At 38.4% G+C, this 19,941-nt stretch overlaps 1 protein-coding gene and 1 long non-coding RNA gene across 3 annotated transcripts in view; both read left to right on the top strand.

The window, feature by feature from the left end:
- The window catches only part of LOC118470567 (uncharacterized), a 130,501-nt gene that overhangs the window by 54,485 nt on the left and 56,075 nt on the right, over positions 1-19,941 (top strand). The gene's annotated exons all lie outside the window — the stretch shown is intronic.
- On the top strand, positions 2,068-9,328 carry LOC118470566 (uncharacterized). Its single transcript, XR_008604197.1, has 3 exons — positions 2,068-2,285; positions 8,525-8,645; positions 8,905-9,328. It is a non-coding gene; the product is annotated as an uncharacterized LOC118470566 (long non-coding RNA).

The raw sequence follows: 19,941 nt of genomic DNA, 5'->3' as shown, positions 1-19,941 counted from the left end.
CACAACACTGCAGATACACAACACTGCAGACACAAAAATACACTGCAGATACACCACAACACTGCAGATACACAACACAGCAGATACACAACAACACTGTAGATATAGAACACTGCAGATGCACAACACTGTAGGTACACAACACTGCAGATACACAACAACACCACAGATACACAACAACACTGTAGATATACAACAACACTGCAGATGAACAACACAGCAGATACACAACAACACTGCAGATGAACAACGACACCGCAGATACACAACAACACTATAGGTGCACAACAACACAGCAGATACACAACAACACAGCAGATCCACAACAACACCACAGATACACAACACAGCAGATTCACAACAACACCACAGATACATAACACTGCAGATACACAACAACACTGCAGATGAACAACACTGCAGATACGCAACAACACTGCAGATACACAACACTGCAGATACACAACACTGCAGATACGCAACAACACAGCAGATACACAACACTGCAGATACACAACAACACTGCAGATACACAACACTGCAGATACACAACAACACTGCAGATGAACAACACTGTAGGTACACAACACTGCAGATACACAACAACACTGTAGGTACACAACAACACTGCAGATACACAACAACACCGTAGGTACACAACAACACAGCAGATACACAACAACACCGTAGGTACACAACAACACTGTAGTTACACAACAACACTGTAGGTGCACAACACAGTAGATACACAACAACACAGCAGATCCACAACACTGCAGATACACAACAACACCGGAGATACACAACACAGCAGATGAACAACACAGCAGATACACAACAACACAGCAGATACACAACAACACTGTAGGTACACAACAACACAGCAGGTACACAACAACGCTGTAGATACACAACAACACTGCAGATACAAAACAACACTGCAGATACACAACAACACTACAGATACACAACAACACTGCAGATATAAACAACACTGTAGGTACACAACAACACTGCAGATACACAACAACACTGCAGATACACAACTACACTGTAGGTACACAACAACACTATAGGTACACAACAACATAGCATATATACAACACTGCAGATACACAACAACACTGCAGATACACAACAACACTGCAGATGCACAACAACACTGTAGTTACACAACACAGCAGATATACGACACTGTAGGTACACAACAACACTGCAGATACACAAAAACACAGCAGATACACAACACTGTAGGTACACAACAACACAGCAGACACACAACACTGCAGATACACAACAACACAGCAGATACACAACAACACAGTAGATACACAACACTGCAGATACACAACAACACTACAGATACACAACAACACTGCAGATATAAACAACACTGTAGGTACACAACAACACTACAGATACACAACAACACTGCAGATATAAACAACACTGTAGGTACACAACAACACTGCAGATACACAACAACACTGCAGATATAAACAACACTGACTGTAGATACACAACAACACTGCAGGTCTGTCTGTTGTGGTCATAATTTGTGAACTCGTAGAACAAACTGCGTTGAATCTCAGGTGTTTCAGTTTTACGGCTTCACAAGCAGCTGCATTAAATAAATCTAGCATTTAGTTGCATTTTTGCTACAACTGTGGTTACGGGGTTTGGCAGAGCTCACACCGTCTTCTATGTGTTGCATTTAGCATTTAGCTTATGTAATCATAGTACGAAGTACTGTGGAACACTGATTTTAATAACATGCAGGTAATAGAACATGGCCCAGGTATGTTTTACTGGCAGAGATTCAGTTTCACATCTTCACCACAAAGCCTCTGCTGTCTGTCTTCTGTTATGAAACTGTGTTGTCTTCCTCCTCTAGAACCGACTGATGTTTGTAGCCAAAGCTGCAAACTTTAGCAGAAACGCTGCTGCTGTTTCTAACCTCCTCATAACCTGGAGTTGTTGCAGGTTTCCGTCACCTTGTCCTCTCTAGACGGAGGCTGTCTGAGTTGCAAGTCGAGCTATTTCTTACTCTCCGGGAGCTTTTGTACTCGGCTGCTTCAGACATCACAGAAGTCTGACATCCCTGGGCTGGTTCAGGTCTTCAGATGCTCCCACCGAGTAGCAGCAGAGTGGCATTCTAACACCGACTCACGAAAACACAGACTTCTGCTGAGACGAGCGGGTCGCACAAGGAGGGAGATGAAAACAAGCAGCAACGAGAAAAATGGCTGCAAAGCAACAGACAAGGAAACGCTAAGAGTGAACAAGTGAGTTAAAATGATTTATAACTAGACTGCCTAAATTGTACCGGAGATTCCTAAAACTAACAAATTTTGACTGATATCTGTACAATCACGAGTATAAAAGTTGTTTAAATTGAGCATCTTGTTGAATTAATTTGTCCTTTTAAGGCAGCTGGGTCACTATTTGAAGAAAAATGTGTCTAAAAATATCAAACTGTGTATTTTGCCCACGCAGTTTACAGGTTAAATGCTGGTTGGAGGTCATTGACAGTGATAGAAGTCTCTGTCATAGTGATCCTATCCTAGATTTCATATACATTTTTCTCCAAGGGCAAAACCTTGTTTTTGGTTTCCTGCTGTATTTCTATAGACAGTGCTTGTTATTAGGGTTTCCTATAAATTGTTTTAGTGGCAAACCTTTGTTTTGAAGTTTCCTCTACGTCAGGGGTGGGCAATTAATTTTCATATGGGGCCACATGAGAAACTTTGACGGTTGTTAAGGGCCGGACCAGTACACTTAAAAGCTCTGCTCAATATAAATATCAATAAAAACAGTAAATTACACAATACAATGATGTACAATGCCCAACTCTTGAATCTCTGCTCTCAGATTCCAAACTCGTTTAAGCACCTTGTCCAGGCTGAACCATCTGACAGCTGTCTGGTAACCAAGGTAACCATGTTCACTATCATCTCCTCCAAAAAGACAACAAACTGTCTGTAATTCAATGCTCTTGCCCTGATGAAGTTAACTACTTTAGCTACAACATCAGTCACGTGGTTGATTTTTAGCACTGACTTACACAGCACCTCCTGATGTATAATACAATGTAAAAATATCAGTTTCTGTTCTGGGTTTATTTCAGTCACTTTATCTTGCATCCGTTTCAAAAGTCCAACATTTTTCCCTGTCAAATTTGGACATCCATCAGTTGTAACACCAACCAAATTCTCCCATTTTAGTCCCAGATTGTTCATGCATGTATTTACCTCAGTGAACCGTCGTGGTTCCTTCATTTGCTGCACAGCTGCCAGCTCCTCCGTCATCTCAAAGGTTTTTGTTAGTCCACGTACAAAGATGAGTAACTGGGCTGTGTCACGGACATCACAGCTCTCGTCCAGAGCCAAGGACAAAACGTCAAAAATGTCCACTTTGTTGTGCAGCTGAAGCTCCAGATTCTCGGCGCTGCTCTCCACCCGCCTCGTTACGGTTCGCCTCCAAAGGGTCACATTATCGAACGCTCCTTTCTTCTCCGGGCATATAAACGCTGCAGAGTCCACCAGACATTCTTTTATAAACTCTCCATCAGAGAATGGTTTACTGTTTTTGGTGATTTTGTAGGATATTAGAAAACTCGTCTTGACTGCTGCATCCCTTGATGTGAGCTTTGGTAAAACAAAGTCATTGCTGCTTTAGCAGTTTAGCTAGCAAACCTTCAGACATCCTCCCCGCTCTGCATCAGTCAAATGTTTGTACTTCTCCGCCATGTTTGGTCTCGTAATGTTGATTCAGATTATAATCCTTGAGCACCACGATCTGTTCTCCACAAACTAGACACACAGCTTTACCTCTGACTTCAGTGAAGAAATACTTGGAAGTCTGTGCCTTGTTAAAAACTCTGCATTCGGAATCAATCTTTCTTTTTCGCCGTTAGAGGACATCTTCCCGGGCTGAAGCTAACAAACAAACCAATCAGTGCATAAACCTTATGCTAAGTACGGAAAGCACGCGCGAAAAAACGTTAACTTAGCAGATCTTTCAAAATAAAAGCAGTGCAGGCGTATTGCTTGCATGTATTGTGATGATATATATTTGCATTGATTTTTAATATTTTCCAATGACCTCATACGGGCCAGTCAGGGTCATCTGTGGCCCGCGGGCCGTAGGATGCCCAGGTGTGCTCTACCTTGTTTCAGGGGCAAAACCTTGTAATGTTTTTTTTTTTCTGCAGTTTTTTCAGGGGCAATTCATTGTTTAGTTTTTTTTTTTTAATGCACTTGTGCAGGGGCAATGTCGTGATTTTGGGGTTTCCTGTGTAATTTTTTCAGGGGCAACTTATTGTTTTGGGGTTTCTTATGCACTTAAGCAAGGATGGCCCTTATGGTTAGGATTTTTTATGTTTTTTTTTTCGGAGGTAAACCATTAAGGCAGACCTGGGCATCCTACGGCCCGCGGGCCACATCCGGCCCGCCGGATCACCCTGACTGGCCTGTATGAGGTCACTGGAAAATACTAAAAGTCAATGCAAATATATATCATCACAATAATGATTAAGGGCAACTCATATTTTGGGGTTTCTTATGGTTTCCTTTGATTCTTTTTAGGAGCAAACCTTTGATTTAGACTTTCCTCTTCTTTTTTTAAGGGGCCTATTTTTTTTCAGAATCAAACCTTTGTTTTGAGTTTTCTTTTGCATTTTTTCAGGGGAAAAACATTAATTTTGGGGGTTTCCCATGCATTTCTGCAGGAACAATGCTTGTTTTTAGGGGTTTGCTATGAGCTTTTTAGGGGCAAAACCTTGTTTTTGGAGAGTCATATGCATTTTTTAAAAGACAAAACCTTGCTGAAGTGTTTTTGTTTGCAATTCTTTATGGACAACTCACTGTCTTAGGGTTCTGTGTGCACTTTTGCACAGACAGCCCTTGTTTTAGGGGTTAATTCATGCAAATCCAATATTCTAGTTGGCCTGACTGAGGAGGGCGAGCTGATGCAGCAAAAAACCTTAAATCCTTGTTTAAAGTTGAAGGTTTTTAATTCATGTGAGCAGGAAAATTACACCAGAGGTTTTGGTACAGAGGCTCGACAGCAGGATGAGAATTTATTCAATAATTTCCTCACTGCCAACATTTCACAAAGCTTCCACACCCAAACTGCTTTGGCTGCTTTTTCCGTTTCTTTATGGCAGCGTTGGTTTGTGTTGATGTCCAGGCAGCTTTTCAGTGAGCTGTACATTTTATTTAAAGACCTGCGAGTGCGTCTGTTCCAGCTATGAACACACACCATCACTGCACACACACGTAGACATATGTAGTGTGTTTAAAAAAAAGAAAAGAAAAACTGGGTGGTGTGTTCAGGTTATAAAACCCAGAGAGTGTGTTTGGTGGACGGTTATGGGATCAATCAGGACGGCATCTACAGCTAACAAGCAGCCAAACACACACACACACACACACACACACGTCTGCATGTACACACTCAGAGAAATGTGAAACTGAAGCCAGCAGCTCTCAGCACCACACCCTGAGAATGTGCAGCTCCACCAGCCAGAGACCACATTTAATGAGACTATGAGGGACGCCGGCTGCACAGTCGAGAGACCGAACGCTCGCAAAAACAAACACTCATTAAGAGCATACATAATTCCTCCCAAGGATAATTATTCTGCCGCACACACATCGCCATAGAAAGCTCGTCCACAAGGTACTGCAAAGTATTCTGCTGTAGGATTCGTGCAGCAGGTGTAGTACGACCACAACACAACTCACAGAGAAGATGCTTTTATTGATTTCAGTGCAAGTTATGCATAAATATAAGAATGTAAACAACAGACTTTGTGTGTGTGTGTTTACATCTCGGAGTAGTTGAATGTGTACGTCTGAACATGTTCTGTTTAGAGCTTTGCATCTGCTGGTACAGTATGCTAAAAAAGCTGCAAGGAGGTCGACCTCCGTCTGAGGACGAGTTAAAGGGTCGGTTCTTCAAAACTACCTGCAGTTGCATTTCTGCAGACAGTGCTTGTTTTTAGTGTTTCCATTAAACAGTTTAAGGGTAAACCTTTGTTTTGACGTTTCCTCTGCATTGTTTCAGGGGCAAAACCTTCTTTTTGGGGCCTCCAATGTACTTTTTCAGGGGTAGAACTTCATTTGCAGGTTTCCTATGAATTCTTTTTGGGATAAAACCTTTTTCAGGGGTAATCTTTTATTTTTGGTTGTCCTCTGCAATTTTTATGGGGCAAAAACTTGTTTTGGTGTTCCTTCTGTAATTTTTTCAGGGGCAGCTCATTGTTTGGGGTTCTTTATGCACTTTGACAGGGACAAACCCTTGTTTGGCTGCTTTCCTATGATTTTTTTCACTTTCAGTTACAAAAGACGGATTTTGTGGCTTTTTCAGAGCGTGCAGGTAGACAAGTTTTTATGTGTGTTAGAACAACTTAATGAAAACAACAAAATTCATAAAAGCTCCTTTAGCTTTCAAGAGTTTTTGAGAAACAGTTTCAAGGAAAATTTAAAACAAAACATCTTTTCTGAATCAATTCTGATGCAGAGCATAATGACTCTGATTGGTCCACTTGGTACTAATGTTGACTTGTGAAGGGAAACTAAATAGTTCACAGATTTTGTGGCTTTTTCAGAGAGTGCAGACAGACCAGTTTCCATTTTTTATTAGAAAAACTTAACGGAAACAGCAAAATTCACAAAAGCTCCCTTAGTTTTGACAGTTTTTCTGTTTGCGTGAAGTGACTTTTTTTGAAAAGAGTTAATGAACTTCATGAGAAATAAAACATCTTTTCTGAATCACTAATGTTGATTTGTGCAAAGATAAAGCTGAAGAGAAATTAAATTTAATACATAATGGGCTCTGATTATACTTATCTAAATAAACTACAAAAGACAGATTCATTGGACAAAGATCACAGATTTTGTTGCTTTTCTACTAAGTGGAAAACTCAAAAAACTCACTAAGTTTTTCAAGTTTTTATGTTTGTTTGAGGTGACTTTTTGAAAAAGAGCTGAAACTTTGTTTCATAGGAGATAAAAACATCTTTTGTGAATCAGTTCTGATGCAGAACACAATGACTGTGATTGGTCCACTTGGTACTAATGTTGATTTGTGCAAAGATGAAGCTGAAGTGAAGCTGAATTTGACATATAATAGGCTCTAATTATACCTATCTTGCTCGTACTAGCTGCAGTTAGCTTAAAACTACAAAAGACAGATTCATTGGAAAAGGAGCACAGATTTTGTGGCTCTGTTAGAAAAACTCAATGGAAACAGCAAAGTTCATAAAAGCTTTTAAAGTATTTGAAGTGAGTTTTTTTTGAAAAGAGAACCTCATGAACCTCATGCGAGATAAAAGTTTCGATGGTGTGATGCTGTGAATGTTGATTTGTGCAAAGATAAAGCTGAAGGGAAGCTAAACGTAATGTGTATTAGACTCTAATTATACAAGGTGCGGCTTAAGTTCTGCATCAAACTTTGTGTCTGAATTATGCATGGAGGAAACAGAGTACATGTGCTGGAAACATCCTCCTGCTTATTTCCTGCTAAGTGCTAATCACAGCGTCCACGTGGTTCAGGAGATGTGGATGTGAGGGCAAAAAGATTGGTTGTAATCGAGCTACATTTAGCCAGAAAGCTGCAACATGGAATTTTTAACATGTTGAAAGATGAAAAATTGATCAATGCTTTATCATACAGAAGCTACAGAGATACATGGAGACAGGAAGTGTTGAAAACAGGCTCAGGAAGATCATTGAAACTCCTTTCCTGAATCATTTCTGAACTTTTAACTCTCAGGATTGATCACCTGTTGGTCTTTGTTTCTCCAGAGAGGGTGAAAAGTGATCAATACCAGCTGACACGAAGGAATAATAAAAAAGACAATGGGTCCTGAAGACTTTCCGTCCATTTTTCTCTTCTAGACAGACAAAACTTTGTTTGTTTGGGTTGGACTTTGACATGTGACTTGCAACACCTGCTTGTTAATATTTTATTCTCTTTAAAATTACTGCACCTTATAGTGTTCACTGTTATGCAAAAGTCAAACTCCTTGTAAAGTGGGTCCTCGGTTTATGACGTAATCTACCTACGAAGTTTCGTTATGTCAGAACTGGTTACATGGAACTAGTTGGTGAGCAAAGCGGACGAATACGTCGTCATGTGGCGCTATGAGACGACATTTTTAATGACATATCAAAAGTTTTGCCTCAGATTCACTTGTAGCTACATGAAAACTATGAAAGCACTTCAAAAAATTCTCAGCTTCACCAGAAAATTTCACAAGAGAAGGTTTGCAATATTTTTCACCAAAAATCAGGAAAGATTAGTAAAGTGCAAAAACTTTCTTTACCAGTTTTTGTGAACATTGATACAATGACTAGAATTTACAGTTATTTCCCTTTTTCTAAGTGAGGACAAGAACTTTTTAAAGACCTTCCGCAGTCTAAGTTATTTGTTACTTATTTCAAAACAACTAAACTAATTAGCGAATACTTTTAAAAATATTTTAGGGCATGTCAGAAGTTCTACTGTCCCTTTACAGATGAAGGTCACATCTTGAGTCTCCAGATTCTCCTCAGCAACATGCATGACCTCTTCATCAGTCTGAAAATGGTGACCTCTGGATGGTGATTTCAGTTTGGGAAACAGTCGCTGCAGGTCAGGTGAGTAAGGTGCTGAAGTTTTCAAGTCTTTGCAAAGAAATGGCATCAAACATTTAAGTTTTGTGGACAGTTTTGTGGCTTTATAGTTTATGATTATGCCCCAAAATGGGACCTTTGTCCGAGTTCAAACTAAAGTGTCGTAAACAATTCTGAGCATTATTTTAGTCTCCATCTTTGTTTCATCGTCGCTCACCTGACATTAATTCCTCCTCCCTTCTCTCTTTTCTCCATTCTATCTTTATGCTGTTTTAAATTCCAGCCCCTGAAGTCATCGGAGCTTTGGGCACTCGGCCAGGACAGGATTTAAATCTGCCCATTCTCCTCCTGAGGAAGCCGTCTTCACGATCTGCCCTGCAGCCGAACATGGGGGGCAATAAGTGGTGCAGAGGGGATGACAAACGACAATGAGTCAGGAAATTACTTTGTGTACAGCCGGTATTATTCATAAAGCACTTAAATTGCTTGAATATTCATATATCTGCTGCTAAATCTGCAGCTCGGGAGCTTTTAAGGGCCTCCGAATGTACGGAGCGGAGGAAGCACTGGAGATGTTCTGGAATAAACAAAACATTACTGCAGAGCTGCTGCGAGTCGACGCATTTTCATGAGATCGTTACAGATAAACTGCCACTTAGTTAAAGATGCATTCCTCAGTATTCTCACAAACACTGCGGCTGCAAAGACTTTCAATATGAATTCCCTGTAAAGGCGGTCGGGTTACAGCCCTTCTGCCAGGAAAGAAAACACAAAGAACTTTGCACACACAACTGCAGCAAAGTTAGAAAATCGTACGGAGTTCACCAAAATAGTGAAGTTTTAAGCCTTTTAAACCAAAACAATAAGCTTGAAGAGGCTAACTTAACTTTATTTACCCATTTTTTAGTTAAATGTGCAGATTTGCCATGAATACATCTCAAACTAAAGAAAACAGCGATTTAAAATAAAACCTTCTCATCAAATAGCAACAAAACTGCAAAGTTGAACTCATCCTCCAATAGTTTCCAATTGTGTAGGTTGTGTACAGCAGACTTTAGAGCTTTTTCAGTGGAAAAATCCTCTGGGTACAACAGAAAACATCCACAGTTTACCCAAAATTCACCAAAATAGTAAAGTTTTAGGCCTAAAAAACAAAACAATGAGCTGAAAGATTTGAAAACTCTACAGAAAACTTTCTGAGTCCAATTCTTTTGGGTTTGTCACAAGAAATAAGTCATTTTTGGATCTGCTTATTAATTATGTTGGAAAAACTTCTTGAAAAATGACTACAAATTTGTCCAAAATGATTCAGTTCTTGTCCAAAATGATCAAAAAGTTCTCTAAAATGACTCAAGTGAAGAGAAATCTTCAAGAAAATCTCTGTATTGGAAAATTATTCCAAGTTTTTCCTCAACCAGAATTGTCCAAAACAACCCAAATCTTGTCTATAAAGACAAAAATGTCTCTAAAATGACTCTAGATTTGTCCAAACTGACCCAAGACCTGTCCAAACCGACTCAGTTATTGTCCTGAATAACCATAAATTTGTCCTAAATTACTCAAAATTTGCCCAACGTCACAAAACATCTCTAAAATGACTAAAAAATTATTAAATTTAAAATACTCAAAACTTCTCCAACAAGATCAAAAACTTCTCTACAATGACTCAAGAAAAGAGAATTCTTCAAGAAAACTTATATTTTAGTCATTAAATATGCAGCTTTGCTTTAAAAGCACCTCAAACAAAGAAAAGAAGAAGCATTTTTTCCAGTACATGGCAACGAAACTCCAAAGTTAAACTCCTCCTCCAATAGTTTCTAATCCAAAAGTCAGAATAATAATACTATTTTGGACAAACTTACTATTTGTTTAAAATAGTAAAGTTTTAGATCTTAATAACCAAAACAATGAGCTGAAAGATGCTAAAACTCTCCAGAGGAACTTCTGAGTTCAATTCTTTTGTTAAATATGTCAATTCACTGTAAATACACCTGAAACTAAAGGAAACAGAGCCTTAACCTTCCTGTTGTTTTCATTTACAGGCACCAAAAAATATTGTTTCCTTGTCTGAAAAAACTTCAAAAATTCAGCAAAAAAATTCCCCAAATTTCTGAAAATCTGCAAAACCTTCAGGAAGAAAATCCCAATAATTCCTTAAAAGTTTCCCTTAAAAGTTTTATTTAAAAAACCAAAAAACTAATTTGGCAAAAAAATTCTTGTAAATATTTTCAAAAAGCGAGTAAAAATTTTCCAAAAAATCCTAAAAATATCTAAAGTGATTCCATATATATCAGTAAAACTTCTAATATTTTGTTTAAGAACATTCACATAAAAAAAATCAACCAAAATCCAGCGAACTTCACTGGATTTTGGTTGATTTTTTGTGAATGTTTTTAAGAAAGATTTTTAACATTTCTTTTTTTTCCACCAAAAAATGTTCAAATATTTCCCAAAAATGTTGAAAATGTGGACATCAGAAGTTTCACTGTGAAAATATATATTTTTTCCCACATTTTCAAACTTTAAAAAGGGTCCATTTTGACCCGCAGGACAACATGAGGGTTAAACTAAAGCAGGCAGCTACAGAAAACCTGAACCGATCCATAAATGAACTCTCTGCAGGAGACTCGAGTCACTTTTCTGCCGCCTCATTTCCTTTTTGTCATATTTCTTCCTGCCTTGGTGTTTAATATTGTTGCTGTCATTGTGTTGGGTCGATGTCTGCTGCTGATATTTATCTCCGTCTGCATCGCCGTCCCTCTCCTCGTCCTGATAAACCAGCGGTCGGCTGAAACCTGAGCCGGTCTCCTCGCTGCATACCTGAATAACGACATGAAACGCTGCCGGCTCGGCCGGGTCGCGACCTCTCCCTGACCTCGCCTCCGGATCTAAACATAACTGGAGGTGGAGGTTCTGCTGTGACACATCTTCAGACGGCGTTTGAGGTATTTTTAGCAAAGACGCCCCAAAAATAGCTTCTTTATCACAGCAGCCCTGGAGCTGGTCCTGACTACAGAATAAAGGAAGTTTTATGATGCAAAAACAACCATGTGATCCTTTGTTCCTCTGAGGGAACGACTGTCTTCTGACGGATCCTTCATCACTAGACGTCACCGTGTGGATAAACCACCTTCCAGACTGATTAATGTCTTCCGCTGCTCTGACTGATGATAGTTTGACCTCTGACCTCAGTACCAGCTGTTATATAGATGATTATTTCTAATCACCTGCAACAAGAGGATCTGGGTTCTGTTTGATCGTGTGGAACTCAAGTGAAGAGAAGTCCAAATCTGTCCAAAATTATCAAAAAATTGTCCAAAACAACCCAATTCTTGTCTAACGTGACAAAAACATCTTTAAAAAGACTCCAAATTTGTCCGAACCTCTCCAAACAACTCGATTATTATCCAACACAAACGTAAATTTGTACAAAATTACTAAAAATTTGTCTAACGTAACAAAAATATCTCTATAATGACTAAAAAATTGTCCAAAATGACCCAATTCTTGTCTAAAAAGACAAAAACTTCTCTAAAATGACTAATTCTGTCCAAAATGACCTAAAACCTGCCCGAAGTGATTACATTTTTGTCCTAAATTACCACAAATTTGTCAGCATTTACTCAAAACGTGTCTAACGTGACAAAAGTCTCAAAAAATGACGCCAAATTTGTTCCAAAATGATTCCATTCTTGTTCAAAATGATGAAAACATCGCCATAAAATGGCTAAAAATTTGCCCAAAATTCCCAAAAATGTCTCCAAAATGATCAAAAAGTTCTCTAAAATGAAGACTTCTCTTCACTTGAGTCACTGCAGAGACGTTTTTGATCTTTTTGGAGAAGTTTTGAGTAGTTTTGGACAAACTTTGAGTCATTTTAGAGATGTTTTTGTCATGTTAGACACATTTTGAGTAAATTTAGACAAACTTGAAGAAATTTTAGAGAAAGTTTTGTCATTTTAGGCAATTTTTAGTAATTCTGACAAACATTGAGTCTTTTTCTAGAAGTTTTTGTATTTTAAGACAAGAGTTAGTTTATTTTGGACAAATCTTAGGTCATTCTGGACAAATTACATTGAGGGAAAACTCCAAATAATTTCCAGTCTGTATATTTTATTGAAGACTTCTCTTCATTTGAATAATTTTTCGAGAAGTTTTTGACATGTTTGACAAATTTTGAGCAATTCTGAACAAGTTTTTGATTATTCTGGACATAAAATGAGTCAGTTTGGACAGGTTTTTGGTCATTTTGGATGAATTTGAGTCATTTTAGAGATGTTTTTATCATGTTAGACAAGATTTAGATTATTTTGTTTGAGGGAAAACTTAAAATAATTTTCCAATATGTATATTTTCTTGAAGACTTCTCTTCACTTGAGTCATTGTAGAGAAGTTTTTGATCATTTTGGACACATTGTTAGTAATTTTGGTCAAATTTTTACAGTTCATTATGCGATTTTACCTCAGTATAACTGCCAGCTTTACATTTTACTGCTTTGTTCCAGCCTTATTTTAGTTTATTTATTGTATTTCAGTATCATATCATGCTTACATCTTATTGCTTTTCTGCTATTTTTGGCTCTGCATTTATTCTGATGCTTGTTTTTCATCTGAGCAATATCTGGCACAAGGATTTCCATCAGGATTAATAAAGTTTTATCTTATCTTAACCTGATCCTGTTACCGTCATCACTGACTTCACTCTGACTCGTTTTTTCTTTGCATCTTTCCATCGGCGGTATTAATGGAATCCCCGCTGGAGTGATCTGTCAAATCCAATTGATTTAATTTACCAGGACTTACTGCAGCACACAATAAAAACTATGAAAAACTGGCATCATTAGCAGCTTCCACTCAACATTTATTCTCTCTTACTGCTGCTATTTAATAACCGCCACGGTTTTATGAGCTCAGCGTGGCCTCGGGCAGGTTTAAAGACGGATCTGGTCGATGTCAGCTGCTAATATCATCTCCTAACTGTGGAAGTGTCACAGCTGCTCGTCTCAACCCCACACCTCCAACACACATTTTCCAGCGTAGATGTTCATTTTCCCGACGCTGGCGTTTCCACTTCTCTGTCTGAAACTCGACAAAACGAAAGGCTTTGTGCTCGGAGCGGAGGAAGTGGCTACCCGCTGGATGAATGTGTTGCTGCCCTTGACGAACGCCGACATTTGGGTTGAGCCTTAGAGAATTCCAGCATGACAAGCCTCCATCGATCTGTCCCTGTTTTTCTGCAAACTTGTGCAGCCGAGCGAAGGCTCAGAATAGACCAGCTGACTTGTCCTTAATAAAACACATCCGGCGCCTTGTTCTCGCTGCGACTTTAACCTTTCTTTGCAGAGTTTCTGGTCAACTCAACTTCTATTCTGTCCTGTTTCAGTTTGATCACTGGGTCACTTTGCCCCCTCGAATCTGTATTTTCCATTTTTGCCGCGAACCATATTCCTGCAATAAACTCACTGCGTGATCTATGAAAATCCAACAGACTATAAAATATCCAGAGTTTGAAACTTTGCCATACTGACACCGAGGTCTCTGGATAAAACTGAGAACCAGACATGAAAAACGACTCCAAATTTGTTCCAAAATGATTCCATTCTTGTCCAAAATGATCAAACAGTTCTCTGCAATGACTCAAGTGTAGAGAAGTCTTCAAGAAAATAGTTTCCTTCAACCAAATTGGTCTAAAATGACCTAAAAGTTGTCCAAAAGGACCCAATTCTTGTCTATAAAGACACAAATTTCCCTGAAATTACTCCAAATTTGTCCAAAATGACCCAAAACCTGTTCAAACTGACTCAATTTTTGTCCAAAGTAACTACAAATCTGTCTAAAATGACTCCGAATTTGACAGAAACTAAATCTGAAATTTGTCCACAATGACTCATTTCTTGTCTAAAAAGCCAAAACTTCTCTAAAATGACTCAAAATTTGTCCAAAATGACCTAAATTTGTCCAAAATGACCCCAAACTTGTCCAAACTGACTAAATCTTTGTCCAAAATTACTCAAAATTTATCTGACATGACCAAACCATCCCCTAAATGACAAAAAAAGTTGTCAAAAATTACACAAAACGTCAAAAACGTCTCAAGTGAAGAGCAGTCTTCAAGAAAATAGACATATTATTTAATTATTTATAATTATTATAAACGTCCTCATGTCAATATGGTTGGACTGAAAGATCCAGAACAAGGAGCTCAAATGTGAAAAACAAATTATTATAAGCATCTGTCACCAGAAATCTACAAACTGATGATATTAAAATGAGTTAATTGGCTTAAACCTGGTGTCGTCCTGCGGGTCAAAACTGTCCCGGTTTAACGTTTCAAAATGTGGGAAAAAAATCTGTTTTCACAGTGAAACTTCTGATGTCCACATTTTCTACATTTTTGGGAAATCTTTGAACATCTTTTTGGTGGAAAAACAGAAATGTTAAAAATGTTTCTTAAGAACATTCACAAAAAATTTCACTGGATTTTGGTTGATTTTTATGTGAATGTTCTTAAAGAAAATATTAGAAATTTTACTGACTTCACTTTAGATATTTTTAGGATTTTTTTGAAGATTTTTGCTCATTTTTTGAAAATATTTACAAGAATCTTCTTGCCAAATTTGGGGGTTATTTTAAAATAAAACTTTTAAGGGAAACTATTAAGGAATTATTGGAATTTTCTTCCTGAAGGTTTTGCAAATTTTCAGAAATTTAGGGAATTTTTTTTCAGAATTTTTGGATTTTTTCAGACAAGGAAACAATATTTTTGGTGCCTGTAAATGAAGACAACAGGAGGGTTAAAAACCACCATATGGAGCCTTATTGAGACAAGAGCTGAGCAGGTTCTATATAAATCCAGTTATTATTATGATTATTATTAATGCTCTAAGCAGCACTAAGCTTCATGAGCTAATCTGAAGAGGAGTTTCTCTTTCTATATAATCGTGTTTCTTTATGTTAAACTAAAAAAAATCCTCTTTTTTAATGCTCTCTGCAGCAGAACCTCCACTTTAATGTCCCTCCTCCGTTACAGGGCAGCTCTCTCTTATCAGATTTATTCCTCCTTTGCAGTGCGAAGCTTCTTTTGATTGAGGTGTTTGTATATTAGCGTTGCGCTGAGACAAAAGGAGATATCAGATATTTTTCACTTCTACTTCCTCCACCTGCAGCTGTTGAGACTATAATAAAGTCAGAATACTCGACTGCTCTTTGACTTCTTTATTGTTTGAACATAAAATCATCTCTTGCTGAAACGACTGATGCTGTTTTTCTGCTCTGCAGTCAGTTCAAGTCAACAGCAGTTAGAATGAATCATGTCGAAGATGTCAGAGCTCCATTCAGACTGTTTAATCCACTTCTGCAGCAACTTATTCATCCACCAGCCAGCGATGAGTTTAACTGTACAGAGTTCTGGATATACGAGGGTATTCAGAGGACGAGCAGATGGTGTTAAAAGGCTGCTCAGAGACGCTTCTGCGGAGGTTTTGATCTAATTTGTCATGATTTGATTTTGAGATCAAACAGTTTTCCACCTGAAGGCTGAAAAAAAACTGAACAAAAATATGTTTGGAGGAGAGAAGGTGAGGGATTAAACCCCAACAGCATCAAACCAACCATCAAGCATGGTGGTGGCAGTATCATGCTCTGTGGAACTGGAGCTTTACACAAAGTAAATGGAATAATGAAAAAGGAGGATCATCTCCACGTTCTTCAGGAAAACCTAAAACCATCAGCAGAAGGTTGATCTTGCACACAATTGGATGTTTCAACCAGACAATGAGCCCAAACACACATCAGACGTGGTAAAGAAATGGTTCCATCAGGCTGGAATGAAGGTTCTAGACTGGTCTCCCCAAAGTCCTGATTTAAACCCATCAAGAACCTGAAGAACCATGTCTGAATCAGAAAGACAAGTAATTTAGTTGAACTGAACCAATTCTGTCCCCAGCACTCCAACATCCTGATAATATCTTGTTTCTGTCCAGACAGAATTATGAATGCATCTAGTTTTCCAGGAACACAGTTTTTTGCTGTGATAAACTAATTTTGATGCATTAGCTGCTGATGCTCCTCAACCTCTACATGTGTGTCACAGCGAAGCCATTTAAATGTTGAAACTGAAAGCGCTGAGAGTGATAATGGCACCCAGTGTAGGTTTCCCATGTATTCTGCTTCCACTTTGTCATTTTGAGTCATTACACATCAGTTTTTGTTTCCTACCAATGAGTTCACATCAACATTAAGTCTAAATATCTAAAAACTAGAACCTTGTCTAGTCAAACTTTCCTTACATCAGATTCTACTGATGTTAGAGCCTCAACAGTTGGTGAAATGTTGACCAAACTGTATTTTAGTAGAAATATGGATCTAACCATTAATATATACACTTACAGGAACTTTATGGAGATTTTATGGAGATATCATCTAAACCTCAATTGACCAATTTTCCACTTTTTTTTTCCATTTTCAAGGACCTATAATTAAAACTGTGTCCTCTGCTGGATACATTCAATCATTCTGATCTGATGGAAACTATTCTGTCTGAACCCTTCACATATTTTATTATGGTAGGAGTTTTTTTCTGGAGACATTGAAGCTTTAAAATAGCTTTTCAGGGGCTGTACTTTCTTGAGGGTGAATTACAAGAATTACAACAACTCCCAGGTGTGAAAACGCGTGAAAATTCTCTAAACTTTACCAAAATATTTCACAGGACTTCGTCGTGTTGACCTCAAGCAAAAATCTGAGCAATTTATTTTCTGAATTCTGTCTACAGAGAGCAAAGTCTGGGTTCATTGTTGGTGATGAAAGGACATTTTCTAAAGAGAAACTGCGACACATTCGGCAGCATAAGTCCAGGGCTGCTGGCATGTTTTGATTTGCAAATATTCAATGAGGGTAGAACAAAACCCTGAACCCTACAGCTGTGGGGGTGATGAGCTCCAACTTCGGGTGTAGAATAGTGAGGACATTCTTCTTGTTATCGTCTATCCGACAGCAGAGCTCAGGTGATTATATCTCTAGGAGGTGGACAAATTCTGATAGCAGATCCTGACGTGGCCCTGCCAGGTGAGGATCGCAATAAAACCTGCAGGAAGAGAACGCTGGGTGGCTATATGAGTATTGGTGTGAATGTAATGCGGTTGTACATTTGTGTGTGTTAGCAGTGGGGATTTCATATAACAGATTAAAATCAAAACAGAATGACATTCAAAATGAAGCCGAAAGGATCAGACTCAGCCGGCGTTCGTGGTTTGATGGACTGTCAAAACACTTTTGGAGAGATTACCCACCTGTCACAGGAATACCAACGTAGACGTTATACAACGCCGATAACATAATGGGATTAATGTTATGAATTCTAGCTGTGCCCCGCAAGGATAAAAAAGAGAAGAAAAACACCTTTCGGTATTATTTAGGCCTCCGTCGGTGCACCTGCCAACCCTTACCTGCTCCAATCCCAATAAACTGCAGCCTATTTAAGCTGATTTATTGCCGTCTTTTTTCTCCTCATCTCTCGTCTTCCTCTCTTTTTTCCATCTGTTCTCACCAGTGACTTGATCAAACAGAAGGAAAAGCTGCTAAAACCAATACAGTCATCCCTGTGTGGAGGACGCCAGATGCCAGAATCTCAGCTCTCATGTGGTCACGTTGCAACCAACTGTGAGTCATCAGCATTTTACTGAGCTCTTAAAGAGACTCCATAAAACCAGATCTGCATGAAGTTTACGGCCCCTAACAGGGTCGTCAATGAAGAATGGTTGAACGCAATTAATTATGTAAGTGATTAAAATATGTATCAAACAATAAGGCAGAAGACGAAGCACATTCATGTCAGTAAATGTATCATAGATCAGCTGCAGTATCCGGTTGTTCCACCAGGTGGAGCCTCTTACTGTTGACTAGAGGAAGCATCACTCAGACTACAGGAAGTTCATGTTTAGCTAGCATGAGGCACCATGACAAAGACTTCTGTCGTGATTAATGACTTCCAACTGGTGCTCATACATTCACCTTAAAAGTAGCTTTTCGGGTGAGTTAAGATTGCATTAGAACCAGTTTTAGATTTGGTTAATAATTTAACCAAAGAAGAAGGTCATGCATGTCAGTAAATGTATCGTAGATCAGCTGTAGTACCTGGTTGTTCCACCAGGTGGAGCCTCTTACTGTTTAATACTGTAGAGACCAGAGGAGGCGTCACTCAGACGACAGATCATGATGGCAAGCAGAGAGCATTGTGGGAGTTTAGCTAGCAACGGGCACTATGACAAAGACTTGTGGTACATTTAATGTTTTGTCCTGCCTGAAGGGGGCGGGATCAGCACCAGCTCAACTACATTTGAAACTTTTTGGAATAACTAAAACCTGGATTATACAGTCATGGAGAAATCATTCATCTTTGTGGTGTTTTTACCTGAAAAACATTCTAGGGACACATGAGACTTTAATTTTCTGAAAAACAGCACAATATGGAACCTTTAAAGGCTTGATGAGTAGTTTGTTTCCTCGTAGACCAGATAACTATAACACTGGTCTTCCTGCTCTTGAATTTGTCATTTTTTATGGTTTATTTCTTCGGGTCTCTGGACACAGAAGTGCTGTCAAAACCATCCATGTGCTGAAGTTTGAGAAACTTTGTCATCTTTGACCTCCACATCTCTCCAGAGGTTTGCTTCTGCTGGTATCTCTGCGGCTCGACTTTCATCCTGTCTGTTCTAAACTGTCTTTTATTTCCACTTCTGTCGTTCTGCTCAACAAACGGCAGCTCGGTTCGTTAATTCTTTATGTTTGAGGCAACAGGTTTGAACTACAGGGTTGATCTCTGGGTCTCTGGTTTTGTTCTACTGCCGTTATTTATCTGTTTTGTTTGAATGAACATGTATTTTATTTATTTTTATATATATATATATATATATATATATATATATATATATATATATATACACACTGTATATATATATATATATATATATGGCTTCCAATGAGCCTAGTTTTTGGCTTTTGTTTTATTTTCAGGCAGTCTGTAGTTGTACAGAGCTGCATTAAACAAATTTCCTTTTGATAATAGTAAAATATATATAATCTCTCAGGTCTATAGTGGTCCAACATTTCCCCTGTTATACATAAACTTTATTCATCTAGTTTTTGTCAGAACCACTGATTATAAAAATGATAAACGTAAAGTGAAACAGGAAAACAAATTAATTCTCTCACATCTTTAGGCTTCAGTTCTGGAGTCAGCAGGTTTGGATTTTTTTAGGTTTGGCTCAGCTTCTCTCAGACTCTGCAGAGCTTCACCTGTTCACATTGACTCCCACTGATG

The sequence above is a fragment of the Amphiprion ocellaris genome, chromosome 15 (genome assembly GCF_022539595.1).
Source record: "Amphiprion ocellaris isolate individual 3 ecotype Okinawa chromosome 15, ASM2253959v1, whole genome shotgun sequence".
NCBI lineage: Eukaryota > Metazoa > Chordata > Actinopteri > Pomacentridae > Amphiprion > Amphiprion ocellaris.
The sequence above is the reverse complement of the archived record's forward strand: the minus strand, read 5'-3'. Positions and strand labels throughout refer to the sequence as shown.